This window comes from Coregonus clupeaformis, unplaced genomic scaffold, assembly GCF_020615455.1.
Source record: "Coregonus clupeaformis isolate EN_2021a unplaced genomic scaffold, ASM2061545v1 scaf0115, whole genome shotgun sequence".
NCBI classification, from domain to species: domain Eukaryota; kingdom Metazoa; phylum Chordata; class Actinopteri; order Salmoniformes; family Salmonidae; genus Coregonus; species Coregonus clupeaformis.
In genome coordinates, this window is record NW_025533570.1 from 246,352 (window position 1) to 265,367 (window position 19,016).

The 19,016-nt window shown below is 50.5% G+C and overlaps 1 protein-coding gene across 11 annotated transcripts in view; it reads right to left on the minus strand.

Annotated features, from left to right (window-relative positions):
- LOC121543307 (focal adhesion kinase 1) overlaps positions 1 to 19,016 on the minus strand; it is a 162,139-nt gene that overhangs the window by 124,079 nt on the left and 19,044 nt on the right. The window lies entirely within an intron of this gene.

The following is a 19,016-nucleotide window of genomic DNA, read 5'->3' on the forward strand; positions in this document are numbered from 1 at the left end:
CCCCAGGTAACACTCATTTGATTGTAGGACTGACATATATGTCTCAATTACTGTACATCAATTTGATACAACTCACTCAGGGCTATCCCGTTAATAATATTAGCCTAATAATAACAGGCCGCTAATAGGATAATAGGATAATAATAACCTAGTTGTTATCCCTCAGGGTAAAACATGCCAACATTGTTTCCTCATTATTTCAACTCAATCCAACATAAATCAAATAGGTCATTGCCTGTGGTGTCACACCCTGGCTCTGGGGACTCTATATGTTGAGCCAGGGTGTGTAGATTCTATGTGTTCTTGTTCTATGTCGGTATTCTAGAGTTGTGATTTCTATGTTGGCCAGTGTGGTTCTCAACCAGAGGCAACGAGTGTCAGCTGTTGCTGGTTGTCTCTGATTGGGAACCACATTTAAACAGGTTGTTTTCCCACAGTTGTTGTGGGATCTTGTTCCTTTTGGTTTGTTCCGTGTTGGTTGTTTAACCTAGGACGTCACGTTGTTCGTTTATTGTTTTGTTCTTGTTATCACTAAAGATAATAAAGTATGTTCGCTCATCACGCTGCGCCTTGGTCTACTCCGTTCAACGATCGTGACAGAAGATCCCACCATACCAGGACCAAGCAGCGTGTCCAGGAGCAGGCAGCCTGGACATGGGAGGAAGCGCCGGGTAAGGAGCTGGAGAGGTTGGCGATGGCCCAGGTGGGCCAACTGTGGTCCTGGGAGGACATGCTCGGGGAAAAGGGCCATGGGCTAAGGTTAAGGCCCTGGCGAGAGAGGAGCAACGGCGTCAACAGTGTCGTTTGGTCGGACGGACGAGAGGCAACCCCAGATTTTTTTAGGGGGGCACACGGCATGGGCGACTGGGCAGCAGGAGGCTGCCACAGGGCGAAATGGGAGATTAGGAGAGGAGGCCACCGGGTTTGGGGGGCCAGAAGGCAGGTTGGCGGAGCCTGGATGGAGAGCAGAGCCAACTCCCCGTACTCAGGCATGGCAGCATGAGACTGGGCAGGTTCCGGGGTATGCGGAGCTGCGTACTGTGCCACGAGTGGTCCGGCATAGTCCGGTACGTCCTGTGCGAGCACCCCGCACGTGTCGTGCGAAGGTGGGTATGCAGCCAGGACGGAGTGTGCCGGCTCAGCGCTCGTGGCCTCCAGTGCCTCTCCTCGGTCCCGGATATCCTGCGCCAGTGTCACGTGCTGTTATGCCAGTACGGGTACACAGCCCTGTACGTCCTGTGCTGAGGCCTCACACAGAGTGTGTGAAGGTAGGCATTCAGCCAGGACGGGTTGTGGCAGCTCTTCACTCCAGGCCTCCTATCCGTCTCCACAGCCCGGCCCGGCCTGTTCCTGCTCCTCGCACCAAGCCTCCGGTGCGCGTCGCCAGCCCAGCCCGGCCTGTTCCTGCCCCTCGCACCAAGCCTACGGTGCGCGTCGCCAGCCCGGCCCGGCCTGTTCCTGCCCTTCGCACCAAGCCTACGGTGCGCATCGCCAGCCCAGCCCGGCCTGTTCCTGCTCCCCGCACCAAGCTAATGGTGCGCGTCGCCAGCCCGGCCCGGCCTGTTCCTGCTCCCCGCACCAAGCTAATGATGCGCGTCCCCAGCCCGGCCCGGCCTGTTCCTGCCACTCGCACCAAGCCTACGGTGCGCGTCGCCAGCCCGGCCCGGCCTGTTCCTGCCCTTTGCACCAAGCCTACGGTGCGCATCGCCAGCCCGGCCTGTTCCTGCTCCCGCACCAAGCTAATGGTGCGCGTCGCCAGCCCCGGCCCGCCTGTTCCTGCCACTTCGCACCAAGCCTACGGTGCGCGTCGCCAGCCCGGCCCGGCCTGTTCCTGCCACTCGCACCAAGCCTACGGTGTGCGTCGCCAGCCCGGCCCGGCCTGTTCCTTCCACTCGCACCAAGCCTACGGTGCGCGTCGCCAGCCCGGCCCGGCCTGTTCCGGCCACTCGACCACCAAGCCTACGGTGCGCGTCGCCAGCCCGGCCCGGCCTGTTCCTGCCACTCGCACCAAGCCTACGGTGCGCGTCGCCAGCCCGGCCCGGCCTGTTCCTGCCACTCGCACCAAGCCAGGGGTGCGAGTCGTCAGCCCGGTAAGGCCCGTTCCTGCTCCACGCACCAAGCCAGGGGTGCGAGTCGTCAGCCCGGTCCGGCCCGTAGCTGCTCCACGCACCAAGCCAGGGGTGTGCATCGTCAGCCCGGTCCGGCCCGTTCCTGCTCCACGCACCAAGCCAGGGGTGCGCATCGTCAGCCCGGTCCGGCCCGTTGCTGCTCCACGCACCAAGCCAGGGGTGCGCATCGTCAGCCCGGTCCGGCCCGTTCCTGCTCCACGCACCAAGCCAGGGGTGTGCGTCGTCAGTCCGGCACAACCCGTGCCTGGGTAGCCGGTGCCTGGTCAGGTACCGGTCAGCTGCTCCACACCGGAGCTTAAGCAATCCGCTCCTACGTGTCCAGTCCAGCTCCAGCCAGCGGGGCCAGAGTTGTGATTTCTATGTTGGCCAGTGTGGTTCTCAATCAGAGGCAACGAGTGTCAGCTGTTGCTGGTTGTCTCTGATTGGGAACCACATTTAAACAGATTGTTTTCCCACAGTTGTTGTGGGATCTTGTTCCTTTTGGTTTGTTCCGTGTTGGTTGTTTAACCTAGGACGTCACGTTGTTCGTTTATTGTTTTGTTCTTGTTATCACTAAAGATAATAAAGTATGTTCGCTCATCACGCTGTGCCTTGGTCTACTCCGTTCAACGATCGTGACATGTGGGATGTTTAGTTATCAAACAATTTCTTTATTTACTTGTAGTATGGACAAAGTATGGTATATAAGCTTGGATAATATAAACAATAGATCAAATCAAATCCAATCAAATTTTATTGGCCACATGCGCCGAATACAACAGGTGCAGACATTACAGTGAAATGCTTACTTACAGCCCTTAACCAACAGTGCATTTATTTTTAATAAAAACGTAAAATAAAACAACAACAAAAAAGTGTTGAGAAAAAAAGAGCAGAAGTAAAATAAAATAACAGTAGGGAGGCTATATATACAGGGGGGTACCGGTGCAGAGTCAATGTGCGGGGGCACCGGCTAGTAGAGGTAGTTGAAGTAATATGTACATGTGGGTAGAGTTAAAGTGACTATGCATAAATAATTAACAGAGTAGCAGCAGCGTAAAAAGATGGGGTGGGGGGGCAGTGCAAATAGTCCGGGTAGCCATGATTAGCTGTTCAGGAGTCTTATGGCTTGGGGGTAGAAGCTGTTGAGAAGTCTTTTGGACCTAGACTTGGCACTCCGGTACCGCTTGCCATGCGGTAGCAGAGAGAACAGTCTATGACTAGGGTGGCTGGAGTCTTTGACAATTTTGAGGGCCTTCCTCTGACACCGCCTGGTATAGAGGTCCTGGATGGCAGGAAGCTTGGCCCCAGTGATGTACTGGGCCGTACGCACTACCCTCTGTAGTGCCTTGCGGTCGGAGGCCAAGCAGTTGCAATACCAGGCGGTGATGCAACCAGTCAGGATGCTCTCAATGGTGCAGCTGTATAATTTTTTGAGGATCTGAGGACCCATGCCGAATCTTTTCAGTCTCCTGAGGGGGAATAGGCTTTGTCGTGCCCTCTTCACGACTGTCTTGGTGTGTTTGGACCATGATAGTTCGTTGGTGATGTGGACACCAAGGAACTTGAAGCTCTCAACCTGTTCCACTACAGCCCCGTCGATGAGAATGGGGGTGTGCTCAGTCCTCTTTTTTTTCCTGTAGTCCACAATCATCTCCTTTGTCTTGGTCACGTTGAGGGAGAGGTTGTTATCCTGGCACCACACGGCCAGGTCTCTGACCTCCTCCCTATAGGCTGTCTCATCGTTGTCGGTGATCAGGCCTACCACTGTTGTGTCGTCGGCAAACTTAATGATGGTGTTGGAGTCGTGCCTGGCCATGCAGTCATGGGTGAACAGGGAGTACAGGAGGGGACTGAGCACGCACCCCTGAGGGGCCCCCGTGTTGAGGATCAGTGTGGCAGATGTGTTGTTACCTACCCTTACCACCTGGGGGCGGCCCGTCAGGAAGTCCAGGATCCAGTTGCAGAGGGAGGTGTTTAGTCCCAGGATCCTTAGCTTAGTGATGAGCTTTGAGGGCACTATGGTGTTGAATGCTGAGCTGTAGTCAATGAATAGCATTCTCACGTAGGTGTTCCTCTTGTCCAGGTGGGAAAGGGCAGTGTGGAGTGCAATAGAGATTGCATCATCTGTGGATCTGTTGGAGCGGTATGCAAATTGGAGTGGGTCTAGGGTTTCTGGGATAATGGTGTTGATGTGAGCCATGACCAGCCTTTCAAAGCACTTCATGGCTACAGACGTCAGTGCTACGGGTCAGTAGTCATTTAGGCAGGTTATCTTAGTGTCCTTGGGCACGGGGACTATGGTGGTCTGCTTGAAACATGTTGGTATTACAGACTCAGTCAGGGACATGTTGAAAGTGTCAGTGAAGACACTTGCCAGTTGGTCAGCGCATGCTCGGAGTACACGTCCTGGTAATCCGTCTGGCCCTGCGGCCTTGTGAATGTTGACCTGCTTAAAAGTCTTACTCACATCGGAGCGTGATCAAATAGTCATCTGGACTATGTGATCACATAGAGAGTGTGATCACATAGTCATCTGGAACAGCTGGTGCTCTCATGCATGCTTCAGTGTTGCTTGCCTCGAAGCGAGCATAGAAGTGGTTTAGCTCGTCTGGTAGGCTTGTGTCACTGGGAAGCTCGTGGCTGTGCTTCCCTTTGTAGTCTGTAATAGTTTTCAAGCCCTGCCACATCCGACGAGCGTCAGAGCCGGTGTAGTACGATTCAATCTTAGTCCTGTATTGACTCTTTGCCTGTTTGATGGTTCGTCGGAGGGCATAGCGGGATTTCTTATAAGCGTCCGGTTTAGAGTCCCGCTCCTTGAAAGCGGCAGCTCTATCCTTTAGCTCAGTGCGGATGTTTCCTGTAATCCATGGCTTCTGGTTGGGGTATGTACGTACGGTCACTGTGGGGACGACATCATCGATGCACTTATTGATGAAGCCAGTGACTGATGTGGTGTACTCCTCAATGCTATCTGAAGAATCCCGGAACATGTTCCAGTCTGTGCTAGCAAAACAGTCCTGTAGCTTAGCCCACTGTCTGTCTGTCTAGCTCGTGAGAGTATTGAACTCATTACTCTAGTTCTACTGTAGTCTACATTTCATCCTAAAGAGATTGTGTAACAGTGTCTCGGTGGCTCAGAGGGATTGACTGTGTGACTGCAGAATTCTCTCTAGGTTAGTTATTGACAGTAGTCTGGGCCCACATTGGCCAGAGCAACACTGCTATAACAACACGTGTCAATAGCAATGAGAGTCAAGTAGTACTTCATCAGCACTACTGAACAACCATAGGTTTCTGTTCCACTGTTTCGATGCGGTGAAGAAAAACATGGCCTTTTTCCGAACTCACAGAGGGCCCATTCAGCAGCTAGGCCAGGCTATCTCCAGGGAAGGAGAGATGTTGTGTTTGATCATGGCCTTCTGTTCTTACAGGACAATGCAGGCTACTGATGTAACACGCCTTACTGTGAATGTGAACAATACTGAAAACAAAGTAAAATACTGGAAGTAAGTGAAGGAAATAGGACGAGATTTAGAGGCATGTGAGTGCATTTTGTACTGAGAGGAAGTGTTTTATTCAAACAAGCATGGTGCAAGGTAGAGGGACAAGCTGCAACAGGACACCTGTACAGTAATCTTAAGGTTCAACATACAACCATCTCCTTCATTCATAGAGAAAGACACGTATATACACACCTACGAAAGACAATATTTCTAAGGTAATGAATGCATGGTCTCAAGACACCATTTTCCTGAGAGAGTCTGAGTACTCTTCTTAGTTAGAGAACATAGACATGTAGAACCGGGCTGTTAAATTCTAGTCCTGAAGGGCCAAACCTCACCGAACTGAGCTCCTTGCTGTGCAGCCTACGGCTTCATTTCATTTGAGTGACCTACTCTCATTAGGGGGGAATCAGGTCTGGTTTGAACATAGACTATTTTATTTATTCCTTACCTACATTAACTGAGAACACATTCTCATTTACAGCAACAACCTTGGGAATAGTTATAGGGATGAATGAGCCAATTGGAAGCTGGGGATGATTAGGTGGTATGAGGTCCAGATTGGGAATTTAGCCAGGACACCGGGGTTAACACCCCTACAATAAGTGCCATGGGACTTTTATTGATCACAGAGTCAGGACACCCGTTTAACGTCCCATCCGAAAGAAAGCACCCTACACAGGGCAATGTCCCCAATCGCTGCCCTGGGATATTTTATTTTAGACCAGAGGAAAGACTGCCTCCTACTTGCCCTCCAACACTGCAGCATCTGGTCTCCCATCCAGGGACTGACCAGGACCAACCCTGCTTAGCTTCAAAGGCAAGCCATCAGTGGGATGCAGGGTGGTATGCTGCTGGACTACAGTGGCATCACAGTAGTGGCAACACAAATACTCTCTTATCTCAGAGCTTAATTTGTTTCAGATCACGACCGGTGCTTCTCATTGCATTACACAACAAATCCAATGAAGTACTCCTAGATCTAGTCTAACGCAACAACAATGGGAAAACAAGCAGACAGGTTTCAAGTCAGTTTTAATGTCACATGCACAAGTGCAGTGAAATGCCTTTCTTGAAAGTTCCAAACCCAACAATGCAGTAATCAATATCAATGTAGCACTGAAAATAACAAGGTAGAACAAAAACACGAGAAATACAAATAAGAAATAAGAAGAACAGGAGAAGGTAAGAAGCTATATACAGGATCAGTTCAATACCATATTTATAATGTCCTGGGATACTGGAGTGATAGAGGTAGATATGTATAGGGGTAAGGTGACTAGACATCAGGATATATTATGATAAACAGAGTAGCATCAGCGTATATGATGATTGTATGTGAGTGGGTGTGCATGTATGTAGAGTCAGTATAAATGTATGTGCATATTATGTGTGAGCAAATGGTGGTGTGAGTGTTTGTGTGTGTGTGTTGGAGTGACAGTGTGTGTGAGTGTGTAGGGCCCTGTGAGGGTCAACTCAGTCTGTGTAGCCATTTTGTTAGCTATTTAGCAGTCTTATGGCTTGGGGATAGAAGTTGTTCAGGAGCCTGTTGGTGTCAGACTTGATGCACCAGTACCGCTTGCCATGCGGAAACAGAGAGAACAGTCTATGGCTTGAGTGGCTGGAGTCTTTAACGATTTTCCAGGCCTTCCTTTCACACCGCCTGATATAGAGGTCCTGGATGGCAGGGAGCTCGGCCCCAGTGATGTACTAGGCTATCCGCACCACCCTCTGTAGCGCCATTGCTATTGCCATACCAAGCAGTGATGCAGCCAGACAAGATGCTCTCAGTGCCAAACCTTTTCAACCTCCTGAGGAGGAAGAGGTGCTGTCGCGCTTTCTTCAAGATTGTGCACGTGTGTGTGGACCATTTTAAGTCCTTAGTGATTTGGACACCGAGGAACTTGAAGCTCTCGACCTGCTCCACTGCAGCCCCGTCGATGTGGATGGGGGCGTGCTCGCTTAACCGTTTCCTGTAGTCCACGATCAACTCCTTGGTCTTATTGATGTTGAGGGAGAGGTTGATTTTCCGGCACCACACTGCCAGGTCACTGACCTCCTCCCTGTAGGCTGTCTAATCGTCGCCGGTGATCAGACCTTCAACTGCCATGTCGTCAGCAAACTTGATGATGGTGTTGGAGTCGTGCGAGGCCATGCAGTCGTGGGTGAACAGGGAGTACAGGAGGGCCCCTGTGAACAACATTCTCACATAGGTATTCCTCTTATCTAGGTGGGTGAGGGCATTGTAGAGTGCAATTGAGATTGCATTGTATATGGATCTGTTGGGGCGGTATGCAAATTGGAGTGGGTCTAGGGTGTCTGGGATGATGGAGGTGATGTGTGCCATGACCAGCCTCTCAAAGAACTTGATGATTACAGATGTTAGTGCTACAGGGCGGTAGTCATTGTGGCATGAAGCCTTAAGGAGTTCTTGGGAACAGGAATGATGATGGTCATCTTAAAACTTGGGGATTACAGACTGAGACAAGGAGAGGTTGTAAGCACCCTGATAAAGGCATATATCATATATCTAAGATTAATACTAAAGAGGCATTTTCTATTAAACTGCCATTGTCCTCTGAGAGGGATCTCTTGCACATCTATTTTGATTTTAAAAGGGCAATCCACAGATGCTGAAACTCCAGTGGCCACCCCACCGCTTGAAGGGGGGTTGAGAACGGAGCAGAAGACACATTTCTGTTGTTCGCTGTAACACATGGACAATAATATATATAGTAATAATAATAATAATAATAATAATAATAATAATAATAATAATATGGACAATAAAGTTATATTCCAGGTTGAACAAAAACATGAGGGCTGGACTTTTGCCTCATGCTTCTTGTTTGGACTGCAAGGCACTGTAGTGACACAGTAGCCTATATTTTCCCCTACAGGCTCCATCTACCCTCCATAGTTCCCCTGGTGGCCTCTGTAAGCTGTGGTACTAGAGGGAGACCAGGGTAAAGTCCATACCATACATGTCTCTGTAAGCTGTGGTACTAGAGGGAGACCAGGGTAAAGTCCATACCATACAGGTCTCTGTAAGCTGAAGGTACTAGAGGGAGACCAGGGTAAAGTCCATACCATACAGGTCTCTGTAAGCTGTTGTACTAGAGGGAGACCAGGGTAAAGTCCATAACATACAGGCCTCTGTAAGCTGTGGTACTAGAGGGAGACCAGGGTAAAGTCCATACCATACAGGTCTCTGTAAGCTGAAGGTACTAGAGGGAGACCAGGGTAAAGTCCATACCATACATGTCTCTGTAAACTGTGGTACTAGAGGGAGACCAGGGTAAAGTCCATACCATACAGGCCTCTGTAAGCTGTGGTACTAGAGGGAGACCAGGGTAAAGTCCATACCATACAGGGAGGCAGGCTGTGCATTGTGAAGGCCTTTAATGCTAACAAGTCATTACACACACAAACACACCTAATGTGACGGGGGGCGCAATGAGTGGGAGGGAAGCTGATAAGTCCCTCTGTGGCAATTACAGTGGGGAAGATGAGAACCTTCCCTTCCCCATTTTCACTTGTGTAAACCTAAAACCTGAACTAGAGGATCTCAACCAGGACAGGGAATTATCTCAGGTTCAGAAATTCACTGTTCTTCTCTGACTGAGTCACAAATGGCACCTTTTTCCCTATATAGTGCTATATGGGCCCTGGCCAAAAGTAGTGCACGATATAGGGAATAGGGTGCCATTTGGGACGCAGCTGTTTCTATGGCTCCAGTGTGACAGTGGCAGAAATGCAAGCCTCTCTCTGTCGGCGCCCTCCAAGAGTGAACCTCAACCTACATCTCCTTTCCCTGGCTGCTCCCACAAAATGCCTGGTTGTCTTGGCTTGGCTTGCTGTGTCCCTTAATGCTGTTGCTTACCACATCTTTCATTGACCACAACATTCCTCCAGCTGAAAACTAAGCCTTATCTTTTAATGGCTTTGAAATCTCTTGCTTTGACCAAGGACTGTTAACCAAATACCACAGAGTCTGACTGATTGGGGGTGGGGTGTGTGTGTGTGTGTGTGGGGGGGGGGACAAGTAAATCACAGTACAACATCTGATTTGATCCATTTGGCCCCAATGGCATTACCATGAACCATGGGCTCAAACAAAACCCCAGCTTCTGCAGTACAGTAGAACTGATCACGTCAGAATGTTACACTGTATCCCTCCACGGCTTAATACCAATCACGTCAGAATGTTACACTGTATCCCTCCACGGCTTAATACCAATCACGTCAGAATGTTACACTGTATCCCTCCACGGCTTAATACCAATCACGTCAGAATGTTACACTGTATCCCTCCATGCCTTAATACCAATCACGTCAGAATGTTACACTGTATCCCTCCACAGCTTAATACTAATCACTTCAGAATGTTTGTGTGTGCTAAACGGTCACAAAAACACCAGCAAGAAAAGGCATATTATATAATTGGACCGCACCAACAAATCTCACTCATCATTAGCCGCCTTAAAAGGGACTGATCAATCTGGCCTTATGTCTGACTGAGAGAAACACTGTGCCCTTCATTACACAGCGAGAGACTGAACAGACGGAGGCATACAGGAAACGGTTCTCTCACAGACTAAACAAGTAGGACAGGAGGAGGAGGAGGATGTAATGTACAGTACAGTACATGTAGCGCCATACCATCACCATCACCATCCTTTACTGTGGAGTTAGTGCTCAGGGTACAACACCTGCTGCCTCTGGAGCCTGTATCCCAAACAGCACCCTATTTCCTACATAGTGCACCTATGAGCCCTGGTCAAAGTACTGCACTCTATAGAGAATAGGGTGCCAATTAGAAGGCATCCAGTATCTATCCTATAGCCTGTGGGTCCCATTGCTCTGCTCTACACTCCTACATCCTCATTAAGACCTGCTACTGCTGGAGCTGCTGCTTGTGCTGCTTCTTCCCTGGATTAAAGCTTCCTTTCCTCTCATCCGCTGCCTACAGTACCAGCTCCCACAGAACTATCAGCCCCCCCCAGAAAAAATACATCAATGCTTTGCCTGGGTTTAATATTTGCAGCGTTTACTCTACCCCTGGAGGATGCAGTTTGAAGGAGAGCCAGAACCTTTAAATAGATGAAGATGGAAGGGAAGACGTCCCCAGTGTCATTATGTGTCACGGTTTCGGCCGAGGCTGCCTCTCTCCCTTGTTCGGGCAGGCTTCGGCGTTCGTCGTCTCCGGAATTCTAGCTGCCACCGATTGATGTTTCATGTTCGTTTGCTTTTGTCTGTTTGTTTCTACACCTGTTTCTGTTTTGTAGTAATTAGTGTCCTATAAGTTTCTCGTTGTGTTTGTCTTGTGTTGTGTGTGATTGTTACCGTCAGTCTGTGTATTGCTCGGTTGAGCGTTATTTTCTCCACTGTTTGCTGGAGCGTTCGTTGCACTTGTTTGTGCACTTATTTCATCCTGACGCACCTGTTTGTGCGCATTGTCTTTTCGCCTTCGTGCGTATTTTGCTGTCAGGCTTATTTCGTCCTGTTGCCTGTGTTTAGGCAGGAATACAGCTTTTTGGAATTCAGTCTGCTTCCTGCGTTTGATTCCTACACCACACCTACAACACGACCTGACAGAATCACACACCTTACAGTATGGAATCAGCAGGAGCCGAAGCAGCACATTCAAGACTGGAAACCCAGGTTCGGGAACAGCAAGAGCAGCTCCTGCAGATGGGGGGCCGCCCTGCAGGAGGTGATGACCACCCTCCGAGGCTGGGGTCCGCCTCCACCGCCAGCCGCCCTGCCAGCACCATCGGCCAGCCCACCCAGTCCAGTGCCGGAACCTCGCGGAGTCCGACTATCTCTCCCGAGGTCCTACGACGGGACCGCAGCTGGGTGTCAGGGATTCCTGCTCCAGGTAGAGCTGTACCTGGCCACAGTACATCCGGCACCTTCAGGGCATGAGAGCGTGTCCGCCTGATCTCCTGCCTGGCGGTAAAGCGTTGGAGTGGGCCAACGCGGGTGGAGGAAGATCGACGCCACGACTATTACATACACCGAGTTCTCCCGCCGCTTTAGGGGCGGTGTTCGACTCATCCCCGGAGGGAAAGCGGCGGGGAGCGTCTGGTCTTCCTCAGGCAGGGGAGGAGGAGTGCCCAGGAATTCGCACTCGAATTCCGTACTCTAGCGGCAGATGCAGGGTGGAATGAGCGGGCCCTCATCGATCTATACCGATGTAGCCTCAGAGAGGACGTCCGTCGGGAGCTGGCCTGTAGGGACACCAGTCTCACTTTCGACCAGCTGGTCGACATGTCAATCAGGTTAGATAACCTATTGGCTACCCGCGGACGTCCTGAGGGGGTCCGTCCATTCCATCCTCCAGCGCATCCGAGCCGTGTCCTATGGAGCTCGGGGCGCTGGCGCTAGAGATAGGAGGAGTCGGCAGACTAGGGGGTCCATCCACTGCACCAACTGTGGTCGGGGGAGGACACACCGCGGCTAGGTGCTGGGGATGGCCTCCTAGGGGAGATGACGACAGGTCCCGCACTGGGGATTCCTTCCAGGTGAGTAGGCGCCCCACTCACCCAGAGCTCTCTGTTGCCCATTTCTGTATGCCTGTATGTTTTCCACAGGTAGCACCTCATGCCCAGCATAAGGCGCTGGTAGATTCAGGCGCAGCTGGGAATTTTATTGATAAAAAGTTTTGTTTAGCGTTAGGGATTCCCCTCATTCCTGTTGATGTTCCTTTTCCCGTTCACGCCCTAGATAGTCGTCCGTTGGGTACGGGCTTGATCAGGGAGGTCACGGCGCCACTTAGGATGTGTGCGCAGGGGGATCATCAGGAGATGATTCAGCTGTTCCTGATTGACTCTCCTGCGTATCCGGTGGTGCTGGGCATGCCCTGGTTGAGTACCCATAACCCAGTGATTTCGTGGCAGGAGAGGGCTCTGATGGAGTGGTCTGCTCAGTGTGTGGGTAGATGTTTGGGCGTTTCCGTAGGGGCTACCTCGGTGGAGAGTCCAAACCAGGTGCCCGCATTGCACATTCCACCTGAGTATGGGGATTTGGCTATCGCGTTTAGTAAGGCGAGGGCGACGCGGTTGCCACCCCATAGGCAGGGGGATTGTGCGATAAACCTTCAGGCAGGAGCTGCGCTCCCACGGAGTCATGTGTATCCTCTGTCTCAGGAGGAGAAGAAAGCTATGGAGATTTACATAGACGAATCGCTGAGACAAGGATACATACGGGCCGTCCACTTCCCCCGCGTCCTCGAGTTTCTTTTTTCGTGAAGAAGAAGGATGGTGGTTTGCGTCCGTGCATCGATTACCGTGGTCTCAATCAGATTACGGTGAAGTATAGTTATCCACTCCCGCTGATTGCGACCATGACTGAGTCGTTGCATGGGGCGCGTTTCTTCACGAAATTAGATCTCAGGAGCGCGTACAACTTGGTGCGCATCAAGAAGGATGATGAATGGAAAACAGCCTTTAGTACCACCTCGGGCCATTACGAGTATCTAGTCATGCCATACGGGTTGATGAATGCTCCGTCGGTTTTCCAATCATTTGTGGATGAGATCTTCAGGGACATGCAGGGACAGGGAGTCGTTGTGTACATAGATGACATTCTCGTGTACTCACCTACCCGTGTCGAGCATGTGGCCCTGGTGCGCAGAGTGTTGCGGAGGCTGGTGGAGCACGACCTGTATGTGAAGGCAGAGAAGTGTCTGTTTTTCCAGGAGTCTATCTCCTTTTGGGGTATCAGTTGTCCGCGTCAGGGGTGAAGATGGAGGTAGACCGAGCGTCGGCCGTGCGTAATTGGCAAACACCAACCACTGTGAAAGAGGTGCAGCAGTTTTTGGGGTTTGCGAATTACTACCGGAGGTTTATCCGGGGGTTTTGGGCAAGTGGCAGCTCCCATCACGTCTCTCTTGAAGGGGGTTCCGGTGCGTCTGCAGTGGTCAGTCGAGGCGGACAGGGCGTTTGGGAGGCTGAAGGACCTGTTTACCTCGGCTCCGGTGCTGGCGCATCCGGATCCCTCTTTACCATTTCAGGTAGAGGTGGACGCGTCTGAGGCCGGTATTGGCGCCGTGCTTTCACAACGGTCAGGCGCGCCACCTAAACTCCGCCCCTGTGCCTTCTATTCCAAGAAGCTCAGCCCGGCGGAGCGAAATTATGACATAGGGGACAGGGAGCTGTTAGCTGTGGTACAGGCCCTTAAGGTGTGGAGGCACTGGCTTGAGGGGGCTCAACACCCTTTCCTCATTTTGACGGACCACCGTAACCTGGAGTACATCCGGGCAGCGAGGAGGCTGAACCCTCGGCAGGCTAGATGGAGTATGTTTTTGACCCGTTTCTCTTTTAAGATCACCTACATCCCTGGGTCACAAAAGCGGGAAGGCAGATGCGCTGTCTCGGCTGTATGACGGGGAGGAGAGGTTCGTGGAGCCCACTCCCATACTGCCGGAGTCGTGTCTAGTGGCACCGGTGGTGTGGGAGCTCGATTCTGAGCTCGAGCGGGCATTACGCACCGACCCTAGTCCACCACAATGCCCGGAGGGTCGGAAGTATGTTCCGCTCGAGTGTCGGGATCGATTGATCTATTGGGCTCACACGTCACCCTCCTCTGGACACCCGGTATCGGCCGGACAGTGCACTGTCTTAGTGCCAAATATTGGTGGCCCACGTTGGCCAGGGAGTGAGGGTTTATGTTTCCTCCTGCTCGGTGTGCGCCCAGTGTAAGGCGCCTAGACATCTGCCTAGGGGTAAGTTACTGCCCCTGCCCGTTCCACAACGACCATGGTCCCACCTCTCGGTGGATTTTATAACTGACCTTCCCCTCTCTCAAGGGAATACTACCATCCTGGTCGTTGTGGACCGGTTCTCTAAGGCCTGTCGTTTGCTCCCCATGCCGGGTCTTCCTACTGCCCTGCAGACCGCGAAGCTATATTCACCCATGTGTTCCGGCACTACGGGGTGCCCGAGGACATTGTGGCTGACCGAGGTCCCCAATTCACCTCCAGAGTCTGGAGAGCTTTTATGGAGCGGTTGGGGGTCTCGGTGAGCCTCACCTCGGGTTACCACCCGGAGAGTAATGGGCAGGTGGAACGCGTTAACCAGGATGTGGGTAGGTTTCTCAGAACGTACTGCCGGGATCGGCCGGAGGAGTGGGCGAGATATGTGCCCTGGGCCGAGATGGCACAGAACTCTCTCCGCCACTCCTCCACCCAACTAACCCCCTTTTCAGTGTGTGTTGGGGTACCAGCCGGTTCTGGCACCATGGCATGAGAGCCAGATCGAGGCCCCCGCTGTGGATGAGTGGGTGCGGCGCTCGGAGGAGACGTGGGACGCTGCACACGTCCATCTGCAGCGTGCCATACGTCGACAGAAGACGAGCGCCCGACCTACACCGCAGTGAGGGGCCAGTGTACGCACCTGGAGATCGAGTCTGGCTCTCTGCCAGAAACCTGCCCCTCCGCCTGCCCTGTCGGAAGCTGGGTCGGCGGTTTTGTAGGGCCATTTAAAGTCCTGAGAAGGTTGAACGAGGTATGTTATAGATTACAGTTACCAGTTGAGTATAAGTGTATTAACCCCTCGTTCCATGTGTCCCTTCTCAGGCCGGTGGTAGCAGGCCCACTCCAAGAACATGAGATCTTGGAGACCCCCGGCCCCGTTGGACATCGAGGGGGTACCGGCGTGCACCGTGAGATCCATCTTGGATTCTAGGCGTCGGAGAGGGGTCTTCAGTATCTAGTGGAGTGGGAGGGGTACGGTCCGGAGGAGCGGTGCTGGGTGCCGAGGAGAGACATCTTGGACCCGTCGCTCCTGGACGGAATTCCATCGGGGGGTATCCGACGCGCCCTGCGCCGCGGCCTCCGGGTCGTCCCCAAGGCCGGAGTCGAAAGCGCGTCTGGAGCCGCGCGTCAAGGGGGGTACTGTCACGGTTTCGGCCGAGGCTGCCTCTCTCCCTTGTTCGGGCAGGCTTCGGCGTTCGTCGTCTCCGAATTCTAGCTGCCACCGATTGATGTTTCATGTTCGTTTGCTTTTGTCTGTTTGTTTCTACACCTGTTTCTGTTTTGTAGTAATTAGTGTCCTATAAGTTTCTCGTTGTGTTTGTCTTGTGTTGTGTGTGATTGTTACCGTCAGTCTGTGTATTGCTCGGTTGAGCGTTATTTTCTCCACTGTTTGCTGGAGCGTTCGTTGCACTTGTTTGTGCACTTATTTCATCCTGACGCACCTGTTTGTGCGCATTGTCTTTTCGCCTTCGTGCGTATTTTGCTGTCAGGCTTATTTCGTCCTGTTGCCTGTGTTTAGGCAGGAATACAGCTTTTTGGAATTCAGTCTGCTTCCTGCGTTTGATTCCTACACCACACCTACAACACGACCTGACATTATGTTCTGTTCTGGCCTTTCTAAAGCACCAGGACTCATGAAAGATACTGGTATCCAGGGAGAGAACAGAGCAGCTGCCACCGCTGTTGTTTCTGCTGCTGCTGCTAGTTCTGTTTCTACTGCTGCTAGTTCTGTTTCTGTTTCTACTGCTGCTAGTTCTGTTTCTACTGCTACTGCTGCTAGTTCTGTTTCTGTTTCTACTGCTGCTGTTTCTGTTTCTACTGCTACTAGTTCTGTTTCTACTGCTACTGCTGCTAGTTCTGTTTCTGTTTCTACTGCTGCTAGTTCTGTTTCTGTTTCTACTGCTACTGCTGCTAGTTCTGTTTCTGTTTCTACTGCTGCTAGTTCTGTTTATACTGCTACTAGTTCTGTTTATACTGCTACTGCTACTGCTGCTAGTTCTGTTCCTGTTCCTACTGCTACTAGTTCTGTTTCTACTGGTACTAGTTCTGTTTCTACTGCTACTTCTACTGGTTCTGTTTCTACTGCTACTGGTGCTAGTCCTGTTTCTGTTACTGCTAGTTCTGTTTGTGTTCCTACTGCTGCTAGTTCTGTTTCTACTGCTACTAGTTCTGTTTCTGTTTCTACTGCTGCTAGTTCTGTTTCTGTTTCTACTGCTGCTAGTTCTATTTCTGTTTCTACTGCTGCTTGTTCTGTTTCTACTGCTGCTACTTCTGTTTCTGTTTCTACTGCTGCTGCTAGTTCTGTTTCTGTTCCTACTCCTACTGCTGCTAGTTCTGTTTCTACTGCTACTAGTTCTGTTTCTGTTTCTACTGCTGCTAGTTCTGTTTCTGTTTCTACTGCTATTGCTGCTAGTTCTGTTTCTACTGCTGCTAGTTCGGTTTCTGTTTCTACTGCTGCTAGTTCTGTTTCTGTTTCTACTGCTGCTTGTTCTGTTTCTACTGCTGCTACTTCTGTTTCTGTTTCTACTGCTGCTGCTAGTTCTGTTTCTGTTCCTACTCCTACTGCTGCTAGTTCTGTTTCTACTGCTACTAGTTCTGTTTCTGTTTCTACTGCTGCTAGTTCTGTTTCTGTTTCTACTGCTACTGCTGCTAGTTCTATTTCTGTTTCTACTGCTGCTAGTTCTGTTTCCGTTTCTACTGCTATTGCTGCTAGTTCTGTTTCTACTGCTGCTAGTTCGGTTTCTGTTTCTACTGCTGCTAGTTCTATTTCTGTTTCTACTGCTGCTTGTTCTGTTTCTACTGCTGCTACTTCTGTTTCTGTTTCTACTGCTGCTAGTTCTGTTTCTGTTCCTACTCCTACTGCTGATAGTTCTGTTTCTACTGCTGTTTCTACTGCTGCTAGTTCTGTTTCTGCTGCTAGTTCTGTTTCTACTGCTAGTTCTGTTTCTGCTGCTAGTTTTGTTTCTGTTTCGATTGCTGCTATTTCTGTTTCTGTTTCTACTGCTGCTAGTTACATTTACATTTTAGTTATTTAGCAGACGCTCTTATCCAGAGCGACTTACAGTTAGTGAGTGCATACATTTAATTTTTTTATACTGGAATCGAACCCACAACCCTGGCATTACAAATGCCATGCTCTACCAACTGAGCTACATCCCTGCCGGCCATTCCCTCCCCTACCCTGGACGACGCTGGACCAATTGTGCGCCGCCCCATGGGTCTCCCGGTCGCGGCCGGCTACGACAGAGCCTGGATTCGAACCAGGATCTCTAGTGGGACAGCTAGCACTGCGATGCAGTGCCTTAGACCACTGCGCCACTCGGGTGGCGCAGTGGTCTGTTTCTGATTCTACTGCTGCTACTTCTGTTTCTGTTTCTACTGCTGCTAGTTCTGTTTCTACTGCTGCTAGTTCTGTTTCTGTTTCTACTGCTGCTAGTTCTGTTTCTGCTGCTTGTTCTGTTTCTGTTTCTAATGCTGCTAGTTCTGTTTCTGCTGCTAGTTCTGTTTCTGTTTCTAATGCTGCTAGTTCTGTTTCTGCTGCTAGTTCTGTTTCTGCTGCTAATTCTGTTTCTGTTTCTACTGCTGCTATTTCTGTTTCTACTGCTACTGCTGCTAGTTCTGTTTCTACTGCTAGTTATGTTTCTGCTGCTAATTCTGTTTCTGTTTCTAATGCTGCTAGTTCTGTTTCTCCTGCTACTTCTGCTAATTCTGTTTCTGTTTCTAACGCTTCTGTTCTGTTTCTACTTCTACTGCTGCTAGTTCTGTTTCTACTGCTACTAGTTCTGTTTCTACTGCTACTGCTGCTAGTTCTGTTTCTGTTTCTAATGCTGCTAGTTCTGTTTCTACTGCTGCTAGTTCTGTTTCTGTTTCTACTGCTGCTAGTTCTGTTTCTGCTGCTTGTTCTGTTTCTGTTTCTAATGCTGCTAGTTCTGTTTCTGCTGCTAGTTCTGTTTCTGTTTCTAATGCTGCTAGTTCTGTTTCTGCTGCTAGTTCTGTTTCTGCTGCTAATTCTGTTTCTGTTTCTACTGCTGCTATTTCTGTTTCTACTGCTACTGCTGCTAGTTCTGTTTCTACTGCTAGTTATGTTTCTGCTGCTAATTCTGTTTCTGTTTCTAATGCTGCTAGTTCTGTTTCTCCTGCTACTTCTGCTAATTCTGTTTCTAACGCTTCTGTTCTGTTTCTACTTCTACTGCTGCTAGTTCTGTTTCTACTGCTACTAGTTCTGTTTCTACTGCTACTGCTGCTAGTTCTGTTTCTGTTTCTAATGCTGCTAGTTCTGTTTCTACTGCTGCTAGTTCTGTTTCTGTTTCTACTGCTGCTAGTTCTGTTTCTACTGCTAGTTCTGTTTCTACTGCTACTGCTGCTAGTTCTGTTTCTGCTGCTACTGCTGTTGCCTGGGAAGTTCTCTCTCTACCTGGCCTAGTTATTCAACAGCTATCCCGTCTCCTCACAGGCACACTGATATTTAATCAGTTCAAGACTAATGGGAATTCACCCCTCTGCTCCGTAATATGTGCAAGTGACAGACACACAGACAGACAGCAGTCCTCCTGTAAGGCAGTGCTGAGCAGTAGTCAGTGTTTGCCAGCTCCGGTTCTCGAGTACCCCCAACAGCACACATTTTTCTTGTAACCCGGGACAAAC